We start from the raw sequence: 12,054 nt of genomic DNA on the forward strand, positions 1-12,054 counted from the left end.
GCTCCCTTCAGAAAGGCAAAGCCACATCTCTCTTGTAATTACTTCCTAATATTTTTCACCACATACTAAACATTGCATTCATTCGACCAATATTTATTGAGCACCTACTATGTGCCAGGCATTGTTCCAGGCTGTGAGGATACAAGTAGTGAGCAAGACCAGCCTTCTTACAGAGGAGCCAGTCAAAACAAACATATACATAGTTTATACAATTTCATGTAATGATGCTGCTGTGAGGGGGAAAAAGGTAAATTCATTTTAGGAACAATTGTGGGAAGAGGAGGGTGATTTTCTTTTATCTTTTTTCCCCAAAATATAGTTTCCTGCTTCACAGTACCCGTTTCTTCTAAAGGTAGCATTTCCTTCCACCTTTGACCCTTGATTTCTCCTTTTTTTTTTTGGCCAAAGTTTATTGATTATCTCTTCAAAGTGTGCATAAATGCATCTCTTCCTCACTTTTCTAGAATGCCGCAGAGCCCACCACATCATGCTGAGATGGTTGCAGTGGCTTCCCAGTTGGTCTCCTTACCTCTTATCTCTACAAACTTTTCTCCCTCACCCCCGTCCACCTTCTAGCCTGTGTAGATTATTCTTCCTGGGACGTCACTGCCCATGTTGCATCACTTTTCAACTCCACTTCAAGTTCCAGGACAACAATGAGGTGTACATACCTGGGTTTTGGAGTCAGGCAGCCTGGAAGGGATAGTCTGTATGTCCCTCCGTTTCCTCACTGTAAAATGCAGATGATAATTCTCCCATGAGAGGTCGTGAGAGGGAAATGAGAGGAGGTGTGGGAAGCGCCAGTCCAGTTCCTGGTTGGGGGACTCTCACAATGGAAACAGCATCTGATCCTCACTGCTGAGTCAAGATGGTCCATCGCTCTCTTGTCTCAATCCTTTAGAACGTATTTGGTGATGAACTGCCACGTTAACATTATTTTTCTTATCTACCCAACTAGTTTGACAATTCTCCTAGGAAAACTGAGGCTTTTCTACTCAAAGCCTCAGGGAATTCTGCACATAGCAGGCATTCTGCCTTCATGATTGAACAAGTTGGGCCTGCATCAGTGTCAGGCCAGGGTGGCAAGTGGGCTGAAGTGCAGCCTGCACTATGCTGTGAGGCCGGCACCTGCAGGACTGCACCCACTGAGGCAGGGTGGAGGCCTGGAGGGGCAGGACAGTAGGTGTTCATGCTCTCTTCTCAAGTCGGAGCTGAAATTTCGACCCTGTGAAGACCTCCCTGACACCTCCCTGTGCCCATTCCCCTACGGTGACACACAAAGTTGTGTGATAATCATTTCTATGTGTAGCTCTCTCTCAGGCTGCATTTACTAAGGGCCAGTGCTCTGTGTTCATACAGTTAATTCGGGTGCCTGGTACTTAGGAAAGCGTTCAATAATGATTACGGAACGAAAGATGACTTTCAAGGAAAGTCCGAATGGGAGGCAGAAAAACTGCAGCATCAGGACAGAGTTACAGATAAAATTTAGAGATGAGACTTGAGGTGGGAGGAGTATGGAGGCTCTGATTCCTAGTTATTACTCTGACTGGAAACATTATCAGGCTAGCTCAAACTTAACAAGAGACGTACAAAGCAGAATCTTTGCATCCATGGATGACTACAGACTTTGTTACAATCTGTTTTTTTAATTTTTTAATACTATTTTATTTATACTCACTATGAAAAAATGGTTATACTATCATGTTTACATAGATGCTAATATTGGAAACAGAATTCAGTAACAAATTACATTTAAATTTTATAAAGAACACACAAACATTAAAACACTGATTGGTTAAAGGAAGCAGAGTTTGAGGAAAAACCATTAGCTATAATTTTTATTTTCATTAAAGAGCAGCACCCTTTGAGAAGAATCAAATCAATCAGTAACATTCATCTATACCATAAAATAAAAGTACAAAGGAAAGTTAGTGATTGTACTGATTTTGCTTTTACTAAGCCATTTTACGTTCCTCGCACTCAATGCGAACAAATAAAACATAATCTGAAGAAAAATATCTCCTTATTATTATTCGCAATAAAAAAATCGGCTTCATTCTGCAGGCCTGGGCAGACTGTACAATAGAGAGCACTTAATGGCTCAAGTGGATCAATGTACCGGTTTGATTCTGATCCACGGAATAGAATCTCATCCATATTTGGTGGCTGGACTAACTCCATGGGAGCTGTGGCAGACCGAACCATTTTTGTGGTATCCCCAGATCTCACTAAATAAGAAAAGACCCTACCCCAGAAAATATAACAATTGATCTGTCCATAAATTTTATCTATATGCTTGCTCTTTAGTATAAGTTGGAAAAAGAGGCCCTTTCTTGAGCCCATGGATAAAAGTACTGCCGTCTAAAGATTGCTGGATCGATATTGTGTTGTTATAATAAAGATAAGGTACACATTGAAACCACTGTCCGATTAAGAAACTTCCACAACTTGTCTCAATTCTTCAAAGAATGGAGTAAGTTTCTTTTCTAGGCTGACAATTAGTCCTGTATTGGCATTGCTGCTGGCTATGAAACTCACTACCAAAGGTAATGATTTAATTGAATCACCTGGTAGGTGTAACAGTAACAGATGATACTTTTATTTTTTGAAAGTCCAAGTTTGCTCCTTTGGTCTGTTGCAAGGGCAAAAGTAGATGAAAAACCAGGTCTCAAAGCACGCTCTGGAGCATTATCATTGGCCACTTTAAAATAGGTACTCCAACTCTGACACAACAATTTTATACATGAATCGCTTTAGGTCATCCGCCATGATGAACTCCCTTCTCTTGCAGGATCAATCTCCATGCCTGGGGGTTCTGGGCTGCCCGGTTCTCTCCACTGTCACTTCAGGGACAGCTTCAAAGACCACAATCTGGTTTTATGTTGGGTATATGGCAAATGCAAAGAATTGACTCTTGGGGTGAGGAAGCTGCCCTTCCTACCACTGTTTTATAGCCTGAGGGAGCTCATGTTAGGCCAAGACCTTACCGTCTTTCAGAAAACAGATCTCAGTTTTGCCATGGTTTTGAGGTCCTGAACCAAAACTTCACTGGCGGTTCTACCAAATCACAACCTCTGACTGAGTCTCTCCTCTCATATGATTCCCATAACAGAATGTTTTGGTGGAAGTTCTGTTAAGCAGTAAAACCACAGCCAATCAAGAAATCACCGATAAAGCAAAGTCTAGCTTTCCATTAACCAGGACAGTCAGCTTCTGTAAAATGGAGTGTCAACACTGCGCCTTCTGTACTAGGCCAAGTGTTTTCTCCTTCTTGGAACTCACCAGATCTTATTGTTCTTGAGTGGAATGGATTAACTTTCTATACTAGCCTTGAGGAATACATGATAGGAATTCTATCAGTGACAGACTAATGTTTAGGCAGGAAAAAGTCATCATCATGCAGAAATATCCTGATATGTAAATGAGAACGTACAGAAAAAAGCTGACTAGATATACTCTAAATCAAAGGCCTGCCAAGAGTCAAGAGAATTCCGCGAACTGAAAAAGACTCCATGCCAGAATCATGAGCCAGCGCTGCAGAGGTTATAATTTCTTTCTCTGCATTGTGTCCTCTGCATTATGCTCATATACGAGAAGAAAACTGAGATAGTGATTGGGCCATTTCTTTTCTTAATTTAATTTTAAAAAACTTGAGCCACAAGGTATCAATTCTGAGGACCTAATTAGTTTACTGGCAATAAAGTCCACAACCAGCATAATCCTTAAAATATAATCTGTAGCCCTTACCAGTTCCGCTGTTTCCTGGTGTTTCTCACCCAGGACGATCTCAAACCCAACAAGTAGCCAGGAGCAGAGGTATCTGGGCCAATGTAGAAAGAAGACTTTGAGGTTAAGACATGGTATTTAAGGTTCTGCTGCAAATGTTGTTTTAAACAAATCACCGTTCAACTACAACGGTATAATCATGCAAAAACTTCATCTGCCATGAAGAAAGTGCAGTGCTTTGAGAACTAGAAAAAGCAGTTAAATTTAAGGCCTTGCTTTATATTTCGGAGCTGCTATCGGGGCCTATTGGAGGTATGACTTTCCTGCACACAGGAGCAAACTGAAAACTGTCCTGTGTGGCTTTATTGCACGTTCACCCCTGCAGCAAATGCCTTTTCTGTGAGGAGCTACCGGCTGATGGGGAATCAAGAAGTGGTTCCTCCTAAGTGGCGTTTCTGAGTGGGTTCCAGGAGTCCACAGTGACCTTAAGAGGCAGGCTACTTGGGGGGCAGCCAGGCCGTGAGACGAGAAAGTTGTTAAGTAACATTGCTGTGTGCCCATAAGTTTGTATCTTTTATTAGATTAGATAATATATCTCACATGCTGGGTTGTTAAGCAAATAAATATGCGTAAGGAAATTACAATCCACATAATTATATGAGTCGTTTCAACCACCACTCACCCCCAGAGTGACTGTATTTTCTTGTGCCTATGCCAGTGCAGCCCAGTTGCTCTGTCACTGTCAATGGGGACAGGATCCCCTTACTCCGAAAAGCAAATCAGGAACAAACAGGGCAAGTGAGAGTACATCAGGGCCCAGAAACATGTGAGAAACAGCAGCTCAGAAGGGTCTCCAGACTGATGGGCGGGTGATCCTATATTCTTGTTGGGCTGACAACCCTTCTAAGGCTTCAGGCTCCAGGTGCTGGCAAGAAATCTCAGAGGTGGGGTGGGAGAGAGAGACGCGAGGCGACCCACGCAGGCAGAAGGCTCCCACCCCACCCCGGGACGCCCCCCGACAGCAGGCCGGGATCGCCGGCAGGGGCTGAGCCTGGGGTCGCGCAGGGGGACCCAGAGGGCAGACCGGGGCTGGGGGTGGGGAAGAGGCGGGAACCCGGGGGCGGACCGCTGCGAGGTGTACTCCCCCGCCACCACCGCGCCGCGAGTTTCCGCGCACGTGGCCGTGGGGCCGGCCTCGCTCCCGCCCCCCGCCGGGTCCGCGCAGCCCCCTCCTCCGCGGTTCCCGGAGCGGCCAGAGCGCGCGGCGGCGGGCGGGGGCGGGCCGCAAGCAGGGCTCCCTGGCCGCTTTCCAGGTCGGCGCACTAATACGGGCGATGAGGCTTCGCGGCTCCAGTCTGACTGACGCCGGCTGGGGCCGCCGCCGCCGCCGCCGCTGCAGCCGCTGTCTCGGTCCCCGCCGCCGCCGCCGCCGCCGCCGCCGCCGGGCCCTGCAGGCGCTGGGCGCGCGCAGCCAGGCAGTGAGTGCGCGGCGCTCGGAGCGGGCGGCCGGGGGACCACCGCGGGGGCGGGGTGGGGGGCGCCGGACCTGGGTGGGGGAGGGATGAGTGGCACCGCGGGGACAGGTAAGACTTGCCCTCCCCGGCCGCGCGCTGCTTGTGTGCGTGCGTGTGAGCGCGTTGAGTGGAGGGCTAAGTTGTTCGTCCTCGGGGCAGCCTGGGAGGCTCCTCGGCGTGAGGCTTGGCTTCTGGCGCTCGCCGTCCCGGTGCTTCTCGGTGGGGCCTGTCTAGGGTGGGGTGGGCGCGGAGCCGGAGGGGACCGCTCCGGGGACTTGCTCGCAGGGCCGCTCGCCTTCCTCGCGCCTGCATCCGCCCGCGCCGCGGGCCCCGGGACCTGTCAAGGGATGCTCGTCCTGCGGCGGGGGCGGCGGCCGGGCTGGAGCTGGGGCTCGGGGCGTAGGCAGGGACCAGGATGGGCGCCAGAGGAGTCGCTTGCTGTAGCTGGAGAGCGGGGACAGCGGACAGAGGGGGCGGCGGGGGTCGTCATTGTGACTCTTTGGGGGCCACTTTTAAACTCGCCAGTGCCCCATTGGCCTCGTTGGCCTTCTGTTTCATAGGCTTTTTGCTTTGCTTACCTTTGAGGCATGCGAGGTGAGGAAAAAAAAAAGTTAGGAATGTTCAAGTATCTCTGGGCTCGCGCTTGGACTGTGTCGGAGCCCGGGTGTTTGTCTTTTCCTTGGCCCGCCCCTAGATGCCAGTTCTCCGCAGAGGGGGAGGGGGCGAGGTGGGGAGCAGACACAGGAGACTGCCTGACGCCAGCTTTGTGATCGGAAGGAGGAGCACGGGGAAAGCATTTTTATGGATGGCTAATCGCTGACAAGTCTTCCCGTTACTATTCCTTCCTCCTCCCGCCCTTGACCGTGAACATTTGAAATGACAGTTTGGAAATACTACGTTGATTTATTTCTGGGCTGGAGTGGGTACTCCTGAGAAGTAACCTACAAATGATACAAATCCAGTTTGGGGATAAAGTTGTATGTAAATTCTTTACCCGGTAGTTCACAGTGAGATACACACCCACAAGGGCACTGTGGAGTGCTTTGGATGGATCCAGTTTACTAGTACCATTTCGGTGGCTTGCCAGATTTCTTGGATGATCTTTTGGAAATGTAGGTTAGCAAGAAGCGTGGAGGCTGACCGTAAAGTCGTGAGGCATTTAATAATGCTGCCTCCTAAGCAGTAACTGAGCAGAACGTTTGTGGCATCCGTCTGGGAAAGTGAAATGTGACTGCTACAAGCATATCTTCTGCCTTAGCATTCCTCCAAGTGTGAGGGAATGCCTTTGGATGTTTACATTTTAAAAATAGTGATCTATATTTAAGAAGGCATTTAAAATAAAAGCCAAAGACATTCTCAACTCCAAATAGACAAAGATTCAATAAATGAGTTTCCCTGTGCTTGTAGGAAAGCATCAACACGATTTTAGACTGCTTTTAGGTTTGTGGTTATCCAAGGAGGCTTCAGATGAGAAAAGGATGTGACGCTTTATAAATAAGGAGCATTTTAAATACAAGATGACAGAAATTTCAAGTACTGTATCCGAAAAACAACGTTTAGTGGCAATAGTCACCTTCACTGATGGCAAGACAGCTGCCTACCAGACAGCCTTCGGCCTCTTAATGTATTCTGACTCAACCAGCTCCCATTTTTATGCTTGACTGGTTATCTTTGTCAGAGCTGTTTTATGCTTGAGCTCTGTGGTTTCAAACTATGCTTAAGGGAATGCCAACATACTCTTGATCTGAACAAGCTCATTTTTATCTGCAGTGTTTACTAAAAATCAAAGACGTAAACAAATTTTGGGTTAAACCTCTAAGTACTTTAGAATTACCACATCTTTGTCATCAGTCTTTCAAAGTCAACATGAACTATTTGACTTTTCTCCTTTTAAAATCTTTTTTTTAACTTATATTTTCCTAGTTAATGAGTAATCAGAAAATATTCACAGATGTCAACTCTTGCATCTCTGATTGCCCAATACATGGGATGAGAAAGAAGAGTTTTGTTTTGTTTTTTAAATGAAACATTACTAAAGATATCCATATGTAATAAACAACTGGTACACTATTTATCTTTACTAATCATGTGGTCAGTCGGAGGGAAAAAAGTCTGTCCAGAAATTGTTTCAGGAAGATGAAAATATTCAATGTCAGCATGAAGATACTTAATATATTTTCCAAATAGTTTAATTCTGATTAATGAGAGTGCAATATGCGTTGCCAAACTGGAGGGATAGTGTTTCATAAGTGATCGCTATAGCATTAAGGTAACGAGTTTATATCTGACATTCCCTCTGTAATAAATAAGACAGCAGTTTCATCATGTTCTGCTTTAATATGTGGGAAATAATCCTTATCCACAGGATGTACTCTCATTTAAGGGAAGGTAAAGGTTATGACAAATACATGGTTTTTCTGATGTGCCAAACATACTATGCTAAATTTTAAAGCTTTAACGAAGCTTAGTGCAGATTTTCTGTATATTGTTTTTGGACACTTAGAGAGGAATTAAAAAACGGGAAACTGTCCAGAATAAAGCAGTAAATACAGCAGTACGTTGAAACCATGAATCTTCTCAAATAGTTGTAATTTTAGGCTGTTGGATTTATATTTCCTTGGTTACTGTTGCTAGTGAGTTGAAAAGTTATTCTAAAGCAAAAAAAAAAAAAAATGCAAACAGTAAATTCATAAGTACTTATAATAGTGTGAGTATTTTCACAATGTTTCATGTTATCCTGGTGAATGTCCATGTCCTAAGGACATTAAAAAAAAAACAATTATCCCCTAGTAATAAACTAACCTTTTAAAATAAATATTCCAGTAAGTTATGTGTCTTAAGAAACTTGTATCAACTAAAGTTGTTAGGATTTCAAGATATCTGTTAGCATTAGAAGTCATTATACCCATGAAAACTGGATATTCTTCTTGCCTGGTGGTCTTCATTCTGACACTTCCTACCCCAAAACCATGAGGTGACACCTCAGCTGCACTTGCCTGACTTATATTCTGCTCTCCTTTAGTGTCGGCCTCCTTATGTGTTAGGCTGACTCAAGACCACTTTTCCAGGCTTATCTTCCCAGTCTTTCCCTATTTTATGCTGCAATAAAAATAGCAAATGCTAGTTTCCACACATATCCTGGCTTTCCTCTCCTGTGCACCTTTACCCCACGCTGAGACCTTCCCAGCTTCCCCACCTCCCACCAGATCCTCAAATGTGACTTCTTTATCTTGTATGCCCTGTTCAGGCGCTGCCTTCACTGGACTTTCTGTGATCACCCTGGTCCCAGGTATGTCCTTCTTCGAGCTCCTGTGGCTTTTTGCCTTTTCAACTCTTGTCTGTCTTGTATTAAGTTACTCATAGACTAATTTATTTCTTCCCCTCAGACCGTCCTTACAAGATCCAGGAAGGACGGGACTGTTTCATCTACCTTTTTTATTCCCTAAATGCGGACCACAGTGCCCTTTATGGTACTCTATCAATTAACAACAAATACATGACACATTTTTTCACTGAACCCTTGGTCCCTCCTGAAATAAAATCTGTAAAAGCATTTCATCCATAGGATAAGGTCCATCTTTCAAGAAGCTGGTGTTGAATCTGAGCTGAGGACTTGTTATGAGGCCTGAAATCGCCTCAGCCCAGTTGAGAGCCTGCTTCTCCTGAATATTGTGGCTGAGCTTATTGCATTAGCAATTTTCCATATCAGATTCACTAAATACACAATGGAAGCCATTTAGTAGAAAAACAGATTTTAATGTGATATGGCTACCACAATGAAACACTAATGTGATTCCACAGAAAATTGCTAACACGATATGCTGATCCCTGCCCGCCGCCATAGCCGCATAAAAATTGATACTGTTTTTAGTGTATGTGTTTCAAACTATGCTCACAAAAGGAAAGCAGACTTCTACTGAGATGAGCTGCTGCTTTGTTCACATCGGGTGTATAAAGGGTCTTGTTATCAGCCTTGTCAGAGGCTGAATCTCCTTTCTGTGCCTGGTCATTCTGTTATAGAAAACAGTACTAACTCTCATTTTTAAAATATATCACGTTCTGTGTAATGATCCAGTATTAAAGTTAATATGATGTGAAAAAATAGAATTTGCTTATAAATATCATGCCTGTATAATATATTCAATTGTACCGTTTTAATTGGGAAGCTCTAATCAACTCAAAACCCATTTTTCAAGAATCAAAATGACTCCAATATAAAATTTAAATTCAGAATTTAAAATAAAATGCACAAATATTAAGAAATGGATTGTAGGCCGGGCGTGGTGGCTCACGCTTGTAATCCTAGCACTTTGGGAGGCCCAGGCAGGCAGATCACGAGGTCAGGGGAACGAGACCACGGTGAAACCCCATCTCTACTAAAAATACAAAAAAATTAGCTGGGCATGGTGGCGGGCGCCTGTAGTCCCAGCTACTCGGGAGACTGAGGCAGGACAATGGCGTGAACCTGTGAGGCAGAGCTTGCAGTGAGCCGAGATCGCGCCACTGTACTCCAGCCTGGGCGACAGAGCGAGACTCTGTTTAAAAAAAAAAAAAAAAAGGATGGTAGATGTGTGTGTGCACAAGGCTGTAACACTTTAGAAATCATAAGCACTGAAGAGATTACAGTTCTTCCCCCTCACTCCCCAGCCCACATTTAATTCAAAGATAAAAGTTTAACCCAGAGAATAATTGTAAAGGAGACATAGGTAGTTCTGATTTTTCCTATAATGACAATTTTCAATTCCTCTTTTTTAGATATGAAATATCCAAATCTCTCTCTGTCTCATTCTTTGGTGCTCTATTAGCTGATGTCACTGGTGGGGATTATTTTTATGTGAATTTCCCCTTGGGGAAATTTAATACTTAGTATCTGATCACTTCCTTTTCTTTTTCATATTTAATTCTGAGGGACTATAAATAGAAAACATGTACTCCTCAGTCCCAGGGAGAGTTTGGTGCTGCAGTTGTGAAAAGCAATCTTCAGTTTACAAGCACTGGGTGTGCCAGGGATGTCCATTCATTCTAGGACTCCAGTTGCCAGTTTTCTGTCACTGAACGAAGGAATCTGGACAGCATACATGTGGTCTTGGGGCCACTCAAATGTGTTGGTGACATTGGGGATTCTGAGTTGAGGATTCTGATGACTTAGAGTTTGCAGGTAGTGGAAGTGTGAACACTGTGAGGTAGCCACGTCCTGAACCCACTGACCCCGGGAGCGCATCCCTAGATAGACTGGGCCATTTGCCTTAAATCACTGCTTTAATCTACGGAATATCTTCTTCCATATAGCCTGTTAATTTTTACTTTTAATCTGTTAAAGTGCTTAGAAGCCTATCAAATACAGATTTACTTTGGTTACTGTGTATTTTGATTTGTTTTCACAAAACGCAGTAATTGTGCAGTGGTTAATGTCGTTCTAAAGGATTTTGTCCTAAGTACTTGTGGGCTATGGAAGGTTTACAGCAGATTTGCAGATCTTTTTTAAGAAGCATTTGATGGATGGTAGCATTCAACTGAAGTGCCAGGGGTTGCTTTCTGAATTCTTGTATCTAAATTTAACTGACTTGGTAGTACCACGTTTCAGGAATTAATGGTAACGCAGAAAGGGATTCACAGATTCCATCAGTTTCCCACTTTGTGGCAGAATATTTAACGTCTCTTATCTGTACACTTCATCATAAGTTAATGAATTCATCTTGCTCCTTTCTTTGCTGAGAATCACAGAGTTTGGCTGAGAGAAGGAGTGAGGAAGGAAGAGTAAGTGTTGTTGTTGTTTTTTTTTTTGAGACAGAGTGTCATTCTGTTGCCCAGGCTGGAGTGCAGTGGCACCATCTCTGCTCACTGCAAGCTCCGCCTCCAGGGTTCACACCATTCTCCTGCCTCAACCTACTAAGTAGCTGGGTCTATAGGCACCCACCGCCACGCCCGGCTTATTTTTTGTATTTTTAGTAGAGACTGGGTTTCTCCGTCTTAGCCAAGATGGTCTTGATCTTGTGATCTCGTGATCCGCCCGCCTTGGCCTCCCAAAGTGCTGGGATTACAGGCATGAGCCACCGCGCCCTGCCCAAGAGTAAGTCATTTTAAGGCTTGGGCAGTAGCACTGTTGAGAAGTTCGAGGCACCTAAGTATGGAAAGAGGGTGTTGCAGAAAGCAGATTGGCAGATGCCAAAAGTGGACATCACATATTTGAATTAGTGTTAGCAGTATGCAAGGCACCTGCATTATGAGTTAAGAGGATCCTAGTGAGCTGGCCAGGGCAGTACATCAGCACTCATGACATTGTTTCTAGGGGAAAGTGAATTCCAGTTTCCAAATCACTACACAGGATTGAGCACAACTTGTTCATAAAGCGAGACCGCCAGTGATTGATGATATGGGTGATTGTTATTAATGATATAAGTGATTATTAGAAGCCAAGAATGAATATGGTAATGAATATGGACGATGAAAAATGTGTTAAGCTAAAAAGATTTTAGGTCTCATGTGGTTTTCTTTCTCTTGTTTATGCATTTAGTCATTCTTTCTTTGTTTTCTAGTGGAAGTAGAATTTTATTTTTAGGAATAGGAGTTGAATAAAATATTTGTCAAAGACAAACATTTATGGACCTAAATGCTTCCCTTTCAGCTTATTGACTATATGTTTACACAAAACAGTCATTAGGTGTTGGCTGTGTTTGCAAATAGTGACAAGTTAGTATTATTTCAAAGGAGTGGCAGTTTTACTTGCATTCTGTTGTCATTGCATCTAATTTTATTGCAAGATATTCTAAATACACTTCATTTTGTAAAAGTTGTATTGGTTATATCTTGGAGT

General features: G+C 44.0%; 1 protein-coding gene and 1 pseudogene across 4 annotated transcripts in view; one reads left to right on the forward strand and one right to left on the reverse strand.

Moving 5' to 3' along the window:
• Positions 1-2,365: 2,365 nt before the first annotated feature.
• Positions 2,366-2,859, reverse strand: LOC104677937 (annotated as a pseudogene). The gene has a single exon (XR_004054736.1). The product of XR_004054736.1 is annotated as a ragulator complex protein LAMTOR3 pseudogene (transcript).
• A 2,219-nt stretch (positions 2,860-5,078) lies between these two features.
• The window catches only part of SMAD9 (SMAD family member 9), a 74,993-nt gene continuing 68,017 nt past the window's right edge, over positions 5,079-12,054 (forward strand). For 2 of the 3 annotated variants that reach the window (XM_030922417.1, XM_030922416.1), the window contains exon 1: positions 5,133-5,204. The gene's annotated coding sequence lies outside the window, so the exon portion shown is untranslated. Of the gene's footprint in view, positions 5,205-12,054 lie in introns of all 3 variants that reach the window. The other variant, XM_030922415.1, reaches the window with a different exon arrangement.

This window comes from Rhinopithecus roxellana, chromosome 18, assembly GCF_007565055.1.
Source record: "Rhinopithecus roxellana isolate Shanxi Qingling chromosome 18, ASM756505v1, whole genome shotgun sequence".
Lineage (NCBI taxonomy): Eukaryota > Metazoa > Chordata > Mammalia > Primates > Cercopithecidae > Rhinopithecus > Rhinopithecus roxellana.